Genomic DNA, 15,825 nt, shown 5'->3' with positions numbered 1-15,825 from the left:
TAATGCCTAAATGCATGAAAAGGAGGATGAACGCCAAAATGCACGGGGTGACCACCAAGATTGCACGGATACATGCAAAAAAATTGAAACTGCTCTAATTTGGTTCATTCATTCGTAAATTTTCCGTTTCGGTCCACCAAAATCAGTCATGCCTGTAGGAATTAAGTCACATAGTTTGATGTATCGCGTAACTTACAAATCAGATGTTTAGGAATGATTCTTGGGCATTTCTCGGTCATGAAAATTACATTATCATTGCGAGATGTTGTATCTTAGGGTTCGCCACCTTCCGAGTACATGTTGATATGACATCGTGATACGGCATCGAGCATATGACATCGTATCAACATGCATGCGGCGGGAACTCCAAAGATGGCGAAAGACCTTCGGGATTTCTCCTTCTTTCAGTCGAAGGGTTCGTCGCGTGTTTGAAAACGCGTGTCATGCGGAGAGCGACCTTGATCATTCCGCGGAAGAAACCGAAAGTGACCACCGTCGCCTCTGTGTCCTCATACCATGGCGACAATTAGCGCGGGACCGTTTGCAGGTGGCTGAGGGGAGGAGCTTGGCGCCAACCTGCGGAATGCCTCCCGGGCGCCGTAGTTGCATCGGACGACGCCTGGCGTCTCTGGCGTCTCTCTCTCCCTCCTCAAATCCTCCCCCGCATTCGCGTCGTGTGCCCGCGCTCTTTGCAAACAGTTTGGAACGCGACACCGCTCCGAGCGCATCCTTCTGCCTGCTCATCATACCTGCGAGTGTCTCCTCTCAAACCCATTCTATCGCTAGAGTAGCCCTCGTCATCGCTAGAGTAGTCGTCGCTACGTTCCCGCTCCATCGCCTGCCCCCGGCTGCTTTCGCTGTCGAGTTGGAGCCGCGTCCAGGGCCTGGGTGCCCACGGGCGGACGGAGACGAAGCAGCCGGCCCTGCGATCATCGGACGCCCCTGCCGAAAGGGTAGGCGCCCCTGGCTCGCTTTGCTTTCCATAATGATGATGCCCATAATGTTCTTTGCCCAACTCGATCACAAAAACGAAGTAGGTGTACTTTGTGTGCGTTAGTATCCTTGGATGTGCATTGCAGGGCGGACGGCGCCCATACAGGCGCCTCTAGAATGTCGTCCGCTCTTCGTTTCCGACGGCGACCACAGCGTGTGTTTTCTTTTTATTTTCATGCGAAAATGCATCGTCCCTTCGGTGGAGTGGAAAGCTCTCATTTACGGGCGTTTGCTTTTTGGGAGCGTGTGTATTTGTATTTATCTTCCACAATGCATTTGCACCCATTAGGGGATAAAGAAAGCGAGAGATATGTGTGTTGTGCGGGAGATTTCGTTGAGTGCAGATCGGCGTCTTCCGTGTGTTTTTTTTACTCGCCCTTCGTACGTTTTAAAACGAGACGGGTGGTGGCGCGTGAGGGAGGCAGAATAAGGAGGTCAGGAGCAACTATAGTCCACATAAAATATCTACGCAAGAGGCTTTTTTGGGTTCAGTTTTAAACAAACGAAGTTCAAAACATTGCCATCGTATTAGAGTTGGCTTTGAGAAAGTTGCTGAAATCAAAGCATCCAAAGAAAAATTACACCGTCACCGTCATTGGTGCGTTTAGGATTTTTCATTTTCGGCTCCAAAAGTGCTTTATTCTATTAGTTTTCTCTCTCGTGGTATTCGTTATGAGAGGTGAGACGCAATCTACTTTTTTTACTGCAGTACAGTCAGCTGAAGTTTTTTGCTAATGCCTATCTTTCATATTGAGTTTTGAGGGTTTAAAGTAAATACCTAATAGATGTTTCGAGATATAATTTAGAGTTTTTCTCGGCGAAATGGTTAGGAGAATCTCTCTTGATCTTCCGTTCGGGCGATGAGGTCGATGCGTGCTACCGAAGTAAGGGCATTTCACCAGAAGAAGAAGGATGACTCTTGCGTCGAAACGTCGGCAGCATCCGTGGGCCTCATCACCTAAACAGAAGATCGAGAACATGGATTATTAGTGTTCGCTTCTTCACCCCTTGGGGATGGCACAATAGACACGCCTATACCTGCTACGTGTCGATAGACCATATGCGCCCAGCCCAAAAACCAATCTGCGGGTTGGATCTCGGAGCGAGTGAAATATATATTTTGGGCCCTGGCCCCGTTTGCGAATGGCACGGAAGGAGACCCCTGTCGTCTCTTTTCATCTTGGTGGAGCATCCCTCTAAGTATGATGAATGTGTAAGCTTGAAAAAGAACTTTTTCACAATAATTGTAAGACGCACCCGGTTCTATTCAGCCACTTGTCCCTCGACGATTGTCTTCATCAGGCCATCAATCCTCAAGATGTGGGTGATTAAGTAATTCTGCCTCCGTGTCAAGGGTTCCATCAGGATTCCCTCCTTTCTTACTCTTCGCAGCACTTCCTCATCGCACACTCGAGTCATCCATTCGATAGTCGTCATTCTTTAAGAGCGCAATTGACAGGAACATCTGGGCTACACAACGTGAAACTGTCAATGCGGAAAAGATAAGCTGAAAACAAGTGATACGCCATCATGAGAATCGACCAAACGGGAGTGATACGTATTCTTAACTGGTCAATTTACGATTCATTTACATGCTGAAAATGACGAGTCTTGGTTGATGGCGATTAAAATATGGTTTATATTTTTCTTTCGATTGGTTTTGAAGGAACTTTTCCTCGACGTGCTCCCAAGAGACACTTTCGCCATCCGCGACAGATACGGGCGATAGTAACAACGGAGCTGAAACATCTCGCAACAAAAGGACATTATACTATGATTGAGACGGAGTAAATAACTAATGCAAGAGTGTTGAATGGTTTTAAAATCGATTCAGCGGTCAAAAAGTGGAGGAAAAAGGACGAATCGAAAGCGAAAGAAGCGAAAATTGAGCGAATGTGCGGGTCGTAATTAGAGTTTGCGCGATACTAGAGAATTGAAGCAGCGAGGGCGTGTCACTATAGGAATGGGTTACGTACGTGGCACTGAGCGCACGGAATCCCAATTCAAATTGACGCGTGTGCAGTTTAATTACAAGATGCAATAATGGAGAATTGAACGAGCTATTGGGAAATAAATACACCTTTCAGTTACAATTAACAATTTTAAAAAACTTTTAAGGAAAACCAAAACTATGCATTACATTTGATAAACGTCGACGATAGCCAATGGAAAATATTTGGAGTGGTTGCGCCACGATGCTGACCCTAATAAACAATCATTGCCAAACGGGCGTCATGAAATATCGCTTACAATCCCATTTTTCTCCTAGCAACACTTTCAACACAAAATAAACCTTGGAAATATTAGTGAATTAGCTATTTAAATGCATACTAATTGAAATAAGATGACTAAAAAGTTTTCATAAAATAATTAATTTATCGTAAAGAAAGGGAAAGCATTTTATTGCCATGAGAACACTTCATGTTACCTTCCATGATTTTTAGGGACCGTTAAAACTTTCTCAGTATTTCAATAGACGGAAAACATAATAAATGCATGAAAAAATTGCTGACTATTTTAGGAAAATACGCCTAGGTATAAGTTAGCCTTAGATAGTTCAGAGCACTTTTACTGTCAACTGAATTGAAATCAATGAAGCTAGGACCGATTTCTAAAGGGTAGAAATTTTCGAAAATAGCGATTCAAATTTGAAACCTTGTCTCTGGCTTTATTTTGTGCGGAGCGAATTATGGAGGAGTCTTCGAGCTCCACCTTGCGGGACGGAGGGATATCTTAATCCCGTATCTGCAATTGAACGGGATTGCTTAGCTTCGCAATTTTTCGTCAGATATATCCTCGGTTTGTGGCCTATCAGTTTTTCTAACGTACGCGAGGTATTTACGCAGCAAACAATTAATTAATTTCTGCAAACTTTTATCCCAATTTATTTCTCAGCGACAGTCATCAATTTTTTTATGCTTGGTAAGAATTTGACCTTTGAAGATTGCGTTTCAAATCTCTCAGTCGCTCACACGTCAACGCTTGGTCGAATACAAGTTGCTATTTCATTTCTGAATGCATTCCTTTAATTTATGATTTTGGAGATTAAAATCCATGATTTATAAGAATCACGTTTGATAAATAATGTCATGCTCACTAAAATACTTCTGTAGGAACAAAATCACGTCAACCAGCTTGATTTCAAGATGAATGAACGTCTAAAGTATTGCCTTTCGTTTCAATCGCATTGGCCAACAATGTCACCACAGGGATGTTTATTGGCGACGCGCTTACTTGAAGAGATCCGGAGATATCCAGAAAGCCCCCCCTTACAGTGATGGGCCACCTGTTTTATAATCCACCCCTGACCCCTTTCCGTGGGCACGGGACCCGCCCCGGGCTCGAAGCGCTATCATCGGACGGTTCTGATTTCCCATTGGCTGACACCCTGTAAGAAGGGCTTACCCCACGTAACCGTGATCTCGTCTGGCTATAGCCTAGAGGACATGTCTCCTTCAGAGTATCTCTGCAGTAGTACCTACTAATGCCGGGGCGGTCCTCGTTTGGTGTTCGGTGCTATCCGAGGCGCATTGGTGCTCTGCAATGCCGATAATGCATCTGAGGTCTGAAATGTGGCTCTTAGATATTCATCTATTATATTAAAACATTGTTATTTATGCTAGAGGAATAAAAGAATCACCTCAATGACTGCCAGTTTTTTAACTTTTCCGGAATATTTACGGAAGGGTGAGCCGTCTTCTTCAACTCTCCCCTGAACCCGCCTTTCAGATACTGTGCAAAGATACCATAAAGCTGCAAATTTAAAAACAAATATCACACATTTACTCTATTTTTTTGCAGGTGAATAATGCGTTTGGGATTTTTCATGATAATTAAGTACACAAGAAAAGTTATTAAGTAATTTTTAGGTATTTTTACATTCTGAAGCAGACGCAACTGTTTCTGTTTGATCATCAGATGGAATTATTTGTCATACATTGTTCTTGATAATGATTAAAAATTACATATGCGCCGCACAACAGTATTTTTTATGGAAAAGTGACATCTTATTGATTAAATAGACGATACCTATTGCCAGCTAGAAGACCTGGTTTCTAGGCCAGCAAGAGGTCGGATTGAGTGAGTGAGTCTACCCGGAGCAGCCTTCGTCCATGAACTCGGAGAGGCGGTCACGGCTAATGCGATGAAAACGAAAGACTATCTTTTCAAAGTTCATCTACTCTTGAAATCAAGTTGAATTTTTGAGTTTTATAGCAGAGCGTTCTGCTTGTGCACAATTTTCCGTAAGTTAATATGGATTTTGAGCGCATTTTACTTTTTTTAAATCGTGAATTTCAACCTCCAGAGTAACCAACTAAACTCCAACCTTCAAAGTCTAGACTCACATGAATGCTCAATTCTTTAGGAAATTAAACACAACCTTCGACTCAAATTTCAATTGAAGTGACAAAAAAAGCGGTTTTAAATGAAAATTCCAGCGTTTTATTTCCTACCTAATTATCAAATTTGGCGACTTCCACCGAGCACTCCATTCAGATGATGAGATGTTGAGAAAAACGAAAGCAGTGATCCCTCCGTAAACACCTCGAGTAGGCCCGAAAAAACTGATAGGCCAAAAAATGGAGAATATATCTGACAAAAAACGCTAAGCTCAGCGGTGAGGTAGATTTTTTCTTCCCTTTAACCTGCACTTTGGATGCAACATGTCGAGGAATACGCCGATTAATAAGAGGTCCATGGCTGTTTAGAAGGTATTCATCTTCAAGTGAAGAAAGAAGAAAGTGAATTAACCTCGGAATATTCTTGAAGAGAAGGGGACGTATCGTCGTTTCTTGTGAAGTATTATTCGCTCAAAAGTTGTGCTATCATCTTGATATTTTCAGGGTCTTAGATACAATGAACCATAGTCAATATGTGGTTGTATCTCAATGCCAAAATATTCATATCACTGTTTTCTTAGATGTAATTTCTTTTTCACACTCTAAACACATAAAAATGCTGATAGATCTCACCGTATATTTCAATAAAATTTCAAGATGATAGCTTACTTTTAAAAAAATGATACACAGCCGAACAAGAAATATTACGGCCGGTAGATCGGGAGAAAAATGTTACCTTAAAAATACCCAATGCCCAAGTAACAGTTATACAACACTCACGGAAAACTCAATAGGCTAGTGAAGCTTTGAAAAATGCTCGTGGCTCCTTTTAATCATTGAATTGTCTCCTGAACCTTCATCGGTGAAGAGTGGCGTTTCTCGAAAATGGTGAAAGCCGTTCGCAAACCCACCCGTCTGGCTATGATACGTTCGTCCGCTGTTCACCGCCTCTCAAGTCGAGCAATTTGCGAACATTTTAGGATTAGCGTGGATTTTGAGAGCGCTTCGAGCGACAAGCACGCGTGCGACGGACAATTTGGATGCACATGCGTCGATGAGGTTCCGTCCCTTGCATTCGCCAGCAAGACCCAGGGAGAGCACTTCCGATCCGCGCGTCGAAGCGCCAAACAATCAACAGTCGATTGAGCACTCGCCGCGGGGCGTGGCGAAACAGCGACATGCCGCTTTTAACATCTCGGCAATTTAGTGCAAGTGAGAATTTAGCCAGAAGTGAGGAGGCTAAGTCTGACGAAGATTAAGGCGTAAGATAATTAAAAAGACGGTGGAATTTCAACGAAATGAGGATGGAGAGAAAGAACTCTGCTTGATTTTCAGACGGCTGCACCACTGCTCGAGTCATGCTGTTTTTTAGAGTGTATTATAATTCTCCATGTTAGACGTTAATATCGCTTCTTATTAAAGAAAACACTTACCCACCACCTCACTCACCCAGAGTTTCAAACCAAGATGGACAGGTTCGGGTAGACCTCTCCTCAGTCTAAGCCACAGACGTGTGAATTTCACAAATACAGTGGCCTTATTTATGCTGTCCCTTCGAGCGTATTTCAATCGATCTCCGCAGTGCGGCGCTGCGTGCACTGCGATACATTTATTCAAGATTAGCACACAATTTATTGACAAGATATGTCAATAAATAATGGGGTGCAGTTTGTCAACGTTTCGATAATTCAACGTTTTTCCTCGGGGCTTCAGTACATTATTCGGTAAATTAAGCGTTCGAATTGTTGGCGAACTGAAATATTTTAATTATAGACGTGTACCTCAAAAAATTTGTCTGCCGGTTTTAAGGGCAAGAAAAATGATCCATATATTCACAATGTTTGCAATTGAGTGTTTACACAGGTCAGAAGCAGTATTGGAATGCTAAGAATTCTTTTCACAATACCATCTGGAGTGGAAATTTCGGATTGCATTCTTGAGTGCAGGTAATCTTCGTTTAAAACTCGGATCTGTGTGTCATGAGCGACGCGAGTGGTTAAATCCGTTGAGATGCGAAGTGATTGGCACTGGCCGATTGATTCCTCCGTTGGAGCAATCGCGGTTGTCCGCAGAACAGGCCACGGCGATGCAACCGCCACTTGGAAATGCGTCAACGAAGAAATTAGATTTTTATTTTGCCAAATTAATAATTGATACGCGATGACTTCATTAAGTTTTCCATAAGTGTACATTTTACATTGAGTTTTGGTCCCAGGTTCAAATCCCGAGCGTGTCCTTCGGAGGCACCCGAAAACAAAATTCCTGCGAGTGCCAGGGAAAGGGGAATGCATGTGTGAACTTCGCTCCCCAGTGGCCTAGCCCTCACACGCCCAAACCGACCCTCGCGACGGAGCGAGAGGGAATTAGAAATTACTTTTGGTCGGCAGCCGCACGAGAAAAAAAGTACTGCAGAGAATAGCAGCTAGCCCTTCAAAATAATTTCTCACCCAATCTTATGCATTTCACAGCGGTAATTAGGGCTTCTTTTCCGAAAGTGTGGGCAAAAATACTTCTTCATAATGATCTCCTCAAAAAGATATACGCATCACTATTTGTGTTGATTACAAGTGTATATATCCAATTGGTGCATGTCTTACAGTTTATCATTTGTTAAAAAAGGTATTAATTACCAGGTCAGTCAATCATCTCACCTCAAAAAGGATATAGGAGAATAGTTTCGGCCAAACGTTTTTCAGACAGTCACGTATTAACCATCAAGTAACCGTGGACGTATGGATCTCAGGATATTGACAATAACTCCTGCAGTAATAATGCTAACACCAAACACATTATATATTTCACTAGATGCAAAATTGATTAAGACAAATACCTCTTTCCATCTTTGGTCTCGGCAATGCGGGCACTGCCGCGGTTTTCCAACCCTCGGTCCAACGCGGTCTTACTTGCTTACAAAATTCAAGCAATGAAATGCACGCATCGAACCTGTTAAAATGTTTTGCACCTAAGGTTGTACGCTCTCCAACTGGATTGTATTAATGAATTCGTCCCGGCACTTACACCAGGCCAATACGGTACAATGGTATATAAATAGTTATTTTGATTAAATTAAAATGATATAAAACAGCAAACAGAAGCCAGAGAAATTATTTTCCAAATGAATAACTTCCCTCTGATATATTTATCATAAAACGTGAGTCAGCAGCATATAAACCCATATTTAGTTGCTCTTATAAGCATTATTTTACGCGATTGGTATTCGAGGATGAACGTCGACTCAGCTAAACCCCACCACCCATGATGCATTGCAACTCTGGTGGCAATTAATTTAAATAAAATTACGCGGCCATTTCAAGTTATAGCACGTAAAAGTGATTCGTATGAGAGATGCGGGAAACCTGCCATGTTTAGTGAGTGATTTATTTATCGTTAACTTTTAACAATTTGATGAACGAATTTCCTATTAAAAATTTCTTATTTTCATATCACGTCACTTCCATACTAAAAAGCACGAGCTGTCTTCAGCCGACGAAAAATCATTGTAAGCATCCAAGGCCTTCCGTAGTGATTGCTTTACAGCGATGAATTAGTTCCAATTTGATTTTAGTCTTATATTCCTCATTTATGTTTCATTTCCCGTCAAAGTACACATTTGCCTATGTGAAGTAAGGCATATCAGTAATCAAACATGATTATCTTCATTCGTATTCACCAACTTGATTTTCCCTCGTCCAACTAAAACCTCTTACGCTGCCTTTATGAATTCGTGGCTAACTCAAGATTTTATTTTTATTTTTTCATGTTTTACTTTAATCAATAAACTCACCTTTCGTCTTAAATAATTTTCATTGTCTTCTGGAATAGGATGTCAATGGTAATTTTTTTTAACAAATCAGAAAGTATATTTCATCTCGAAATCAATTTATAAAAAAAAATGAAATTACCATTGCAGAGTTGATAAAAGTGTCTCCATTGCAGGCAAAATCATGCAGAAATTTTCAAGTCACATTATAATGGCATTAAAAAATATTATCTTTGATCTCGCAGGAATCTGAAATGCAGAGAATTTTGCTGAACAAAGAATTCACTGCTAATATACATATGTTTTTTTTCTATCAATTCGAAAATATTGATTTTATGCAAATGAAGCCACAAAGCAGAGTATGCCTTATTATTTGAAATTTATTGGAAATTAAATAGCGGCCTCTTATTATATGCTGTGGAGAATAGAATCGACCAGCTACACAAATATGGTCAATATTTTCAACATTTAGATGCTATTCAAGAGCAATAAAATAATAATACTTTTTTGCATTCATAAAATAAGGGGTGAAACAAAAAGTTAAGGGGTCTCGAGGTCCATAATTCATTGCGTAAGGTCCATGGTTTAAAGGTCCAAACACCCTTTTTTCAGGAATGAAATATTTCAGTATGCCATATGGAATGTTTTCATGATCTGATGACACGAAAGCTGTATTTCTGTGATTCGCTATGAATTCAGCTGTGTAAGGCCAGTATAGTACCCTGGTGAATGAATAGAATAGACTTTTTTGTGTCGTCCCATTTTTTTACTGCGCAAATTAACTAAGTGTTTCGTTACATTATCAGGTCGAAGAGATCGAACAAGCAGTGGGTGCGGATTTCCCAATTTGGTCTCATCTTGCACTTGGTAAAATGGCTTCCGGAAGTTTAGTGTTTATGACGGTTTGACGATCTTGACGCTTTTGTCAATGTGGCATTATGATTATAATGTGGCAAAGACAAGGCCATGTTTTTTTGGAATCTCCGTTTCCTTGGAGGGCACACCCTTTCCATGGGCTTCCGCGCACATCTATCTGGCGAATGGAAACGTGTATATGCAGTAAAGCAATCGAACAGCACGAAAAAATGTTTTATTCATTTCAGTCCACTATTCGATTACTTACGCTTATATTTTGAACTTTGAATATCTATAAACCGATTTTCATGACAGCCCCAATACGAGTCTGTCTTGGGTGCGCAGATAGTGGGGAGCTACTCTTGTCCTCTGACCCCTACCACAGCTATCAACATTCAAGGAGGCAAAAAATGTCTCTCACACCCGTGGTCTTTCCTTCCACTCGTGTCCCCCAACGCCAATTCTCATTATTCCATCGGGGCTCAGGGCATGCCCGATCAAATTGCAAACGTTTTCAGAAGTCTTCCCTCCTAATCTTCATAGAGCTTCCAACCATCCGTACCTCAAATTTAAAATGATGAATTCAGTACAAGTATCCCTCGATTGGAAAGTCCGCTTAACCACAGCCACCTAGAGAGAAGGCCTGTTCACAGGCGTGTGACGTCACTCATTGTAGTGCTACCGCCAGAGAGGGCATGGCAGAATGGAAGTACGATAGTCGTGGTGCTGTCTGCGACGGTGGTTTAGCCGCCGTAATGAAAAGATAATTGATACCTAATTTACTCAGTCAATAAGAAAATAGTCAGCGGGTTCCGAGAAGATACTGACACGTATAAAAAAATATTTTTCAATCTGAAGTTATTCGTTAATATTGCGTCTAATCCACGTACCATATAACTTCGCCGCTCTCCAGAAAAAAAAAACTATTTATAACTGATTCATAAATCGTCGTCGTTGTGAACTAGAAGTACTACATAACAAGATTAAAATCTGAAATAACTACAAACCTGACACCATTGAACGTACTGAAATAACTATCTAGAAAAGGCTCTTTGCATCCAAAGAGAATTTATTCTTCAACACAAAAGTGTCTCGAAATTCGATAGCATTAAGTGGTGATGTCAAGTATTTGATTAAACCTGGTTGCATTCCATATACTTTCCTTGGATAAATAATTTCTTTCTGGCAGAGTAAAAGGTGTTCACACAAGGTCCCAAATGGATCTATTAATTAAGAGTGAATTCTTATTTATTTTGACACTGAATTAGATATGCCCATGGGCTATGAAAATCTTACCTTAGAGCCTGACGAAATAAGATTTTCAATGATAGTTACTTGTGAAATATAAGATCGTTGACACATCTGCTATTATTACGCTCGAATACATCAAAATGCCTGCCAAAATTTACGTATAGTCCAGCCTCAGCTAATAAAACGCACTCGTCCTAGGCGCTTAAGTATTTGAAAAATTATTTGGGATGAGCAAAAGTTTCAATGTCACTTCAGTAGATGTATCAATCTATTAAAAAATCTGAAAGTCCTGCCAAATCACCAGCATAAACATTTTTACAAAGAACACGACATCTCTTAAATCACACCTCAGATCTTACTTTACATGCATGAAGTAATCACCACAAGGAATTTTGGTGGCAGGAAAGAAAAAAACAGAAATAAAATACAAATATTTTGCATTTTCATTAGTATATCACAATAATACCTGCAATTTTCTCTTACTACCATGAACTGATTTGGTGAAAAAAATACTGGTAATCTCTTTTGAACAAAAATTATTTAAAAGAGCACCGGCAGAAGTCACAATAACTATCTTCAATATTTTTTCCGACGAATGTCCATATTGTCACATCATCCACTTATAAAAAACAAATCCACCATAGTCCTATATGTCACTTCAACCACTATGTTATTCTGTCTTCTAGATGATAGTTCGGTAATTATGAAGAAATGGCACCCTCCTCACCATCTGGGCACCTTTAATTCAACACAAATTATCTTCCCCATCTTCTCCGGCAAGGCCACAGATTCTTTCCTGATGTCACTCGCTGTGAAGTGAAGCTCCCACCACTAAAATTAATAAATAAGAAAATTCCAAATAAATTACTACGTAGTTATTTCATTCCCAATTTTAAGAATTTCTGCATGAGAAATATTTTTCAACTCTAAGTTACAAAAGTATAGTTAAATAAGCACTGTTTTACTGAGTTTCAGACGCATAGCACAGCAGAGGGCAAGATAAGGAAGAATAATCGTTACTATAAACTTGGCTGCTATATTATAATTCCCAGAAACTCCTTCAACCTCACGTTTACTGAACGAAATAATACAAAAAATACAGCAAAAATACAAGAATTTCCTATTGAATGGGGAATTTTCACATTTTTTGAAAACTCTGTCAAAATGTAGTAAACCTCTAGGAAAGAATATCTACCAGGGGAAATTTCAATACTAGCGCTAGTTTTCAAGATATTAAAGGTCAAAGTGGAGGAGTGGGGGGTGCGAACGAAAGTAGTGTGTCCAAGAGGAGTGACGTCATTTCTCCCCAAACAGAGTTGCTAACGTCCGAGGCGTGGAGCTTCGAGATTGTTGCGGTATACGTACGCCAGGAAGACGGTATGTTTACTTGTGTGAAGTGCTGATTATAATATCGAATAATAAATATTGCGTGGTGCCTATGCGTTCAAATACATCTCGAAATTCTAATAAAATATTCGTCCTTATGTCGAATAATAAAGCGAGAAGAAAGAAGTGGATTAAGGCGATGATGAGAAAGAACGATCTGTCGACGAAAACGACGGGATTTGTTCGTGAAGATCACTTTACCTTAAGTAATTACGACAGAATTATGCTGAGAAATGACTTGAGCGTGTGAAGCGGAGGACGTGCAGTTGCCCTGTTCGCGCAGTACCCGCCTGTCGCCTGCATGCTGTTTTTGCTGAGTTATCGTAGGTTGACTGCCCTCGTAGTACCCGATGTCTTATAATTATTGTATGTTTTGAATTCGTCAATGATTAATCATGATAAGAATACTTAAAGGGTGCATATAGTAGGCTACCCTCCCTCTCTCCGAAATCAATTGATTCACATGCATAGTATTCCAACTGAACTCCCTCGAAACCATATTTGCAGTGCATAATTTGTAAGAAACTCACTGATGCATAATCACCAACTCCTCCAATCAACTGACTTAGAGCCATCGGAGGAAATACAACCTGAGGAAGTGGTGGAAAGTCGAGGTCAGGAAAAGTCATACCAATTGAAACCAGAATAAAAAATTGTTGGTGTTCAGAAAAGAAACCTGTTTCCGCCAATGCTGCTACTTCTCCTATGAATATGATAAGTGACTGACATGGAATCAGACAGGGAGATATGTAGCCAAAGGGTCAAGTATATTGTGTTTTTCTTGGAAAAAAGGCAGCATTGTATTTAAGAGTAGATTGTGAGCATTATTTTAATGTCAATATGCTATCAGGAAAGACTGGGTTACCTGTTATTGCTATGTTCAGGAAAATTAGACTCAACAAATCCTTCAATATTTTTACCTAGAAGATCTCAATGTCTCACCCTCGACAGCGGCACGATATTTCTCTGCTTCCATTATTCCGGTGGCTAGTCTTTTGAAAATCTAGTTTTTTGGGCATACAAAAATAAGATGTTGCTTAATATGCCAATTCCCTTTCCTGCTCGCAATTCGCATGTAGAGTCAACTATTGATTGTTTAGAAATAGGCATTGAAAAACCAGGTAACCCAATTTGGCAAAGTTTAACCTGAATTGGAGCATACAAAAATAGATCAGTACTCACTGCAGTGAGTGACATTTTTTATTGTATGGATCAGTTCTTTTTACTGCGATCAGTGTAACAAATTGCGCTTAGTTTATTACGCTGCAATAGGTATAAAGTGAAAAAGTTAATTGCGAAGGAAACTCTAAATCCGTTTTTTTACAGAACTAATCAGTGCATTATACTGCTGATAGTGAAGAAAAATAGAAATAATGCTTTTTTAAACGCAATTATTTCAAAAGGAATCATTTTTAACATTACTATAAAATCAATTAATTGTTTATAGCTCAAATATTTCTATCTAAACTCAATCAAAAAAATAAATCATATGATTCTTCTTGAGAAAATTTCATTTCGAGGGATAATGGTGGCCGGGCAATAGATAGTGTCATTCGCATAGACTGGATTTCTTGAACAAAACGGCTAAACGGCTGTGGGGTAAAAGTAGATCGCGCGTTCAAACTAACTGTTCACTCATTCAGTGGTAAAATTTGAGAGTTAATTAGACCACCAAGAGTTTCCAAGAATGTAGAGAGCTCTCAGGATGAAGTTAAGCTAACTAAGCAAATAGAAAGCTTTAGGACCCATGTGGAGAGAGTAATAAGAAAGGTCAGGGAATACAAGTTGCTTGTCCTTCATTCCTGCATTGACAACCGTTTGGTGCAAAAAAGCAGGATTAGAGGATAGCTTTAAAAGACAATTACTGCTACTATAACGATATTCGGGCTCTGCCTCAATGATGGTGAAATTTTTTCGGAAGCGACGGAAAATACGTTTAATGATTCATTTATAACCTTTTTTAAATAGAGATGTATTTTTCATTTAAAAAACAGCGAGAGATTAGTTGCGCACCTAACACTATTTAACATAAATGATTTAATTTTATCATACGTTTGCTAAATAGCTTATAATTATTTTGTAGGCATCTAATAGAAGTTTCATAGCTAACATTAAAAGCTGTATTATCTTATGCTTATGCCTATCGTTAAGCAGCCACTATAAAAGCGGCTCCAAAAGTGCATAACCAGTCAAAACCTGTACACACTTCAGACAGTATGCATACAGAACACACCTTAAAACTGTCCATAGTATGATGTGCATAATGAGTACAGAAAAATTATTTTAAATCTGTGCACAGAAAGCATTTCACAACATACTGAATCAAAAAGCTGATATCATACAGAAAGCAAAAAATCATAACTTGTACCTTATAAACTATATTGGCACTAACTAGATGCATCAACATTTCATGCAGAAATTTTCAACGGAGGCCGAGTAGCTACTACTGTATTCGTAAAAGCTGGTCCAGTAATGCCATAATAAACAAAAAAAACTTACCGCGAAGCCTTCACTTCTCTAAATTCTGCAGCCAAAAAGTCTGGGTTACTTTTAAAATATAATGAGATCATTATGGAATTCACCTCTGGGAGATTATCGCAACAGCCTTTTCACGAAACCGTCTTCCATTTCGCATATATTCGATATATTCTTGTTCTACTAATACAGAAAATGGATAAAATATACTTGATGTGACTAAATAACGTCATAAAATGTCTGAGAGAAAACACGGATTAAAAAAATACCGAAATATTCACATACTCAACGACTGCTTCCTTGTAGCTTCTGCGGCCGTACATGCAAAACGAAAACGCCGTAGGGAGAAATGACGTCACCAACAATCAGAGCTAACTTCGCGTTCGCAGACGCATTTCACTGTTCTAAATGAATTTCATGATAAAATCAATGGTTTACGAGAAGTTTGATTGGTGAAAATGGATTCCTGGTTGAAATTGCTATAAGAATCATATATTATTTTGATGAAAAAAATTTCATGCAACTTCCCCATTGTCGCTTCTATATTTAAATCGCCACTTCTAGTACTGTCAACATTACCAAGCCACATCTAGCTAGAAATTACATCCAAATAATTACAGCGAGAAAGGGTACATACCTTACTGTTATTCGTGGAGGTGAAATTGTCTCTTCTCATCCCTCAAATACACTCTTTCTTCAACTCAGGATCTTTTGGAAAGCTAAAAACTTGAACTTCGGGTCCACTCCTGAAGTTTTCTTCGCATC

The 15,825-nt window shown here is 39.7% G+C and overlaps 1 long non-coding RNA gene across 1 annotated transcript in view; it reads left to right on the top strand.

Moving 5' to 3' along the window:
- The first annotated feature begins 713 nt into the window (after window positions 1-713).
- The window catches only part of LOC124173478, a 92,745-nt gene continuing 77,633 nt past the window's right edge, over window positions 714-15,825 (top strand). Inside the window, exon 1 of the long non-coding RNA XR_006868574.1 lies at window positions 714-953. This is a non-coding gene — a long non-coding RNA (uncharacterized LOC124173478). The remainder of the gene's footprint in view (window positions 954-15,825) is intronic.

The sequence above is a fragment of the Ischnura elegans genome, chromosome 1, assembly GCF_921293095.1.
Source record: "Ischnura elegans chromosome 1, ioIscEleg1.1, whole genome shotgun sequence".
NCBI classification, from domain to species: domain Eukaryota; kingdom Metazoa; phylum Arthropoda; class Insecta; order Odonata; family Coenagrionidae; genus Ischnura; species Ischnura elegans.
This window is presented reverse-complemented; position numbering and strand designations above follow the sequence as displayed.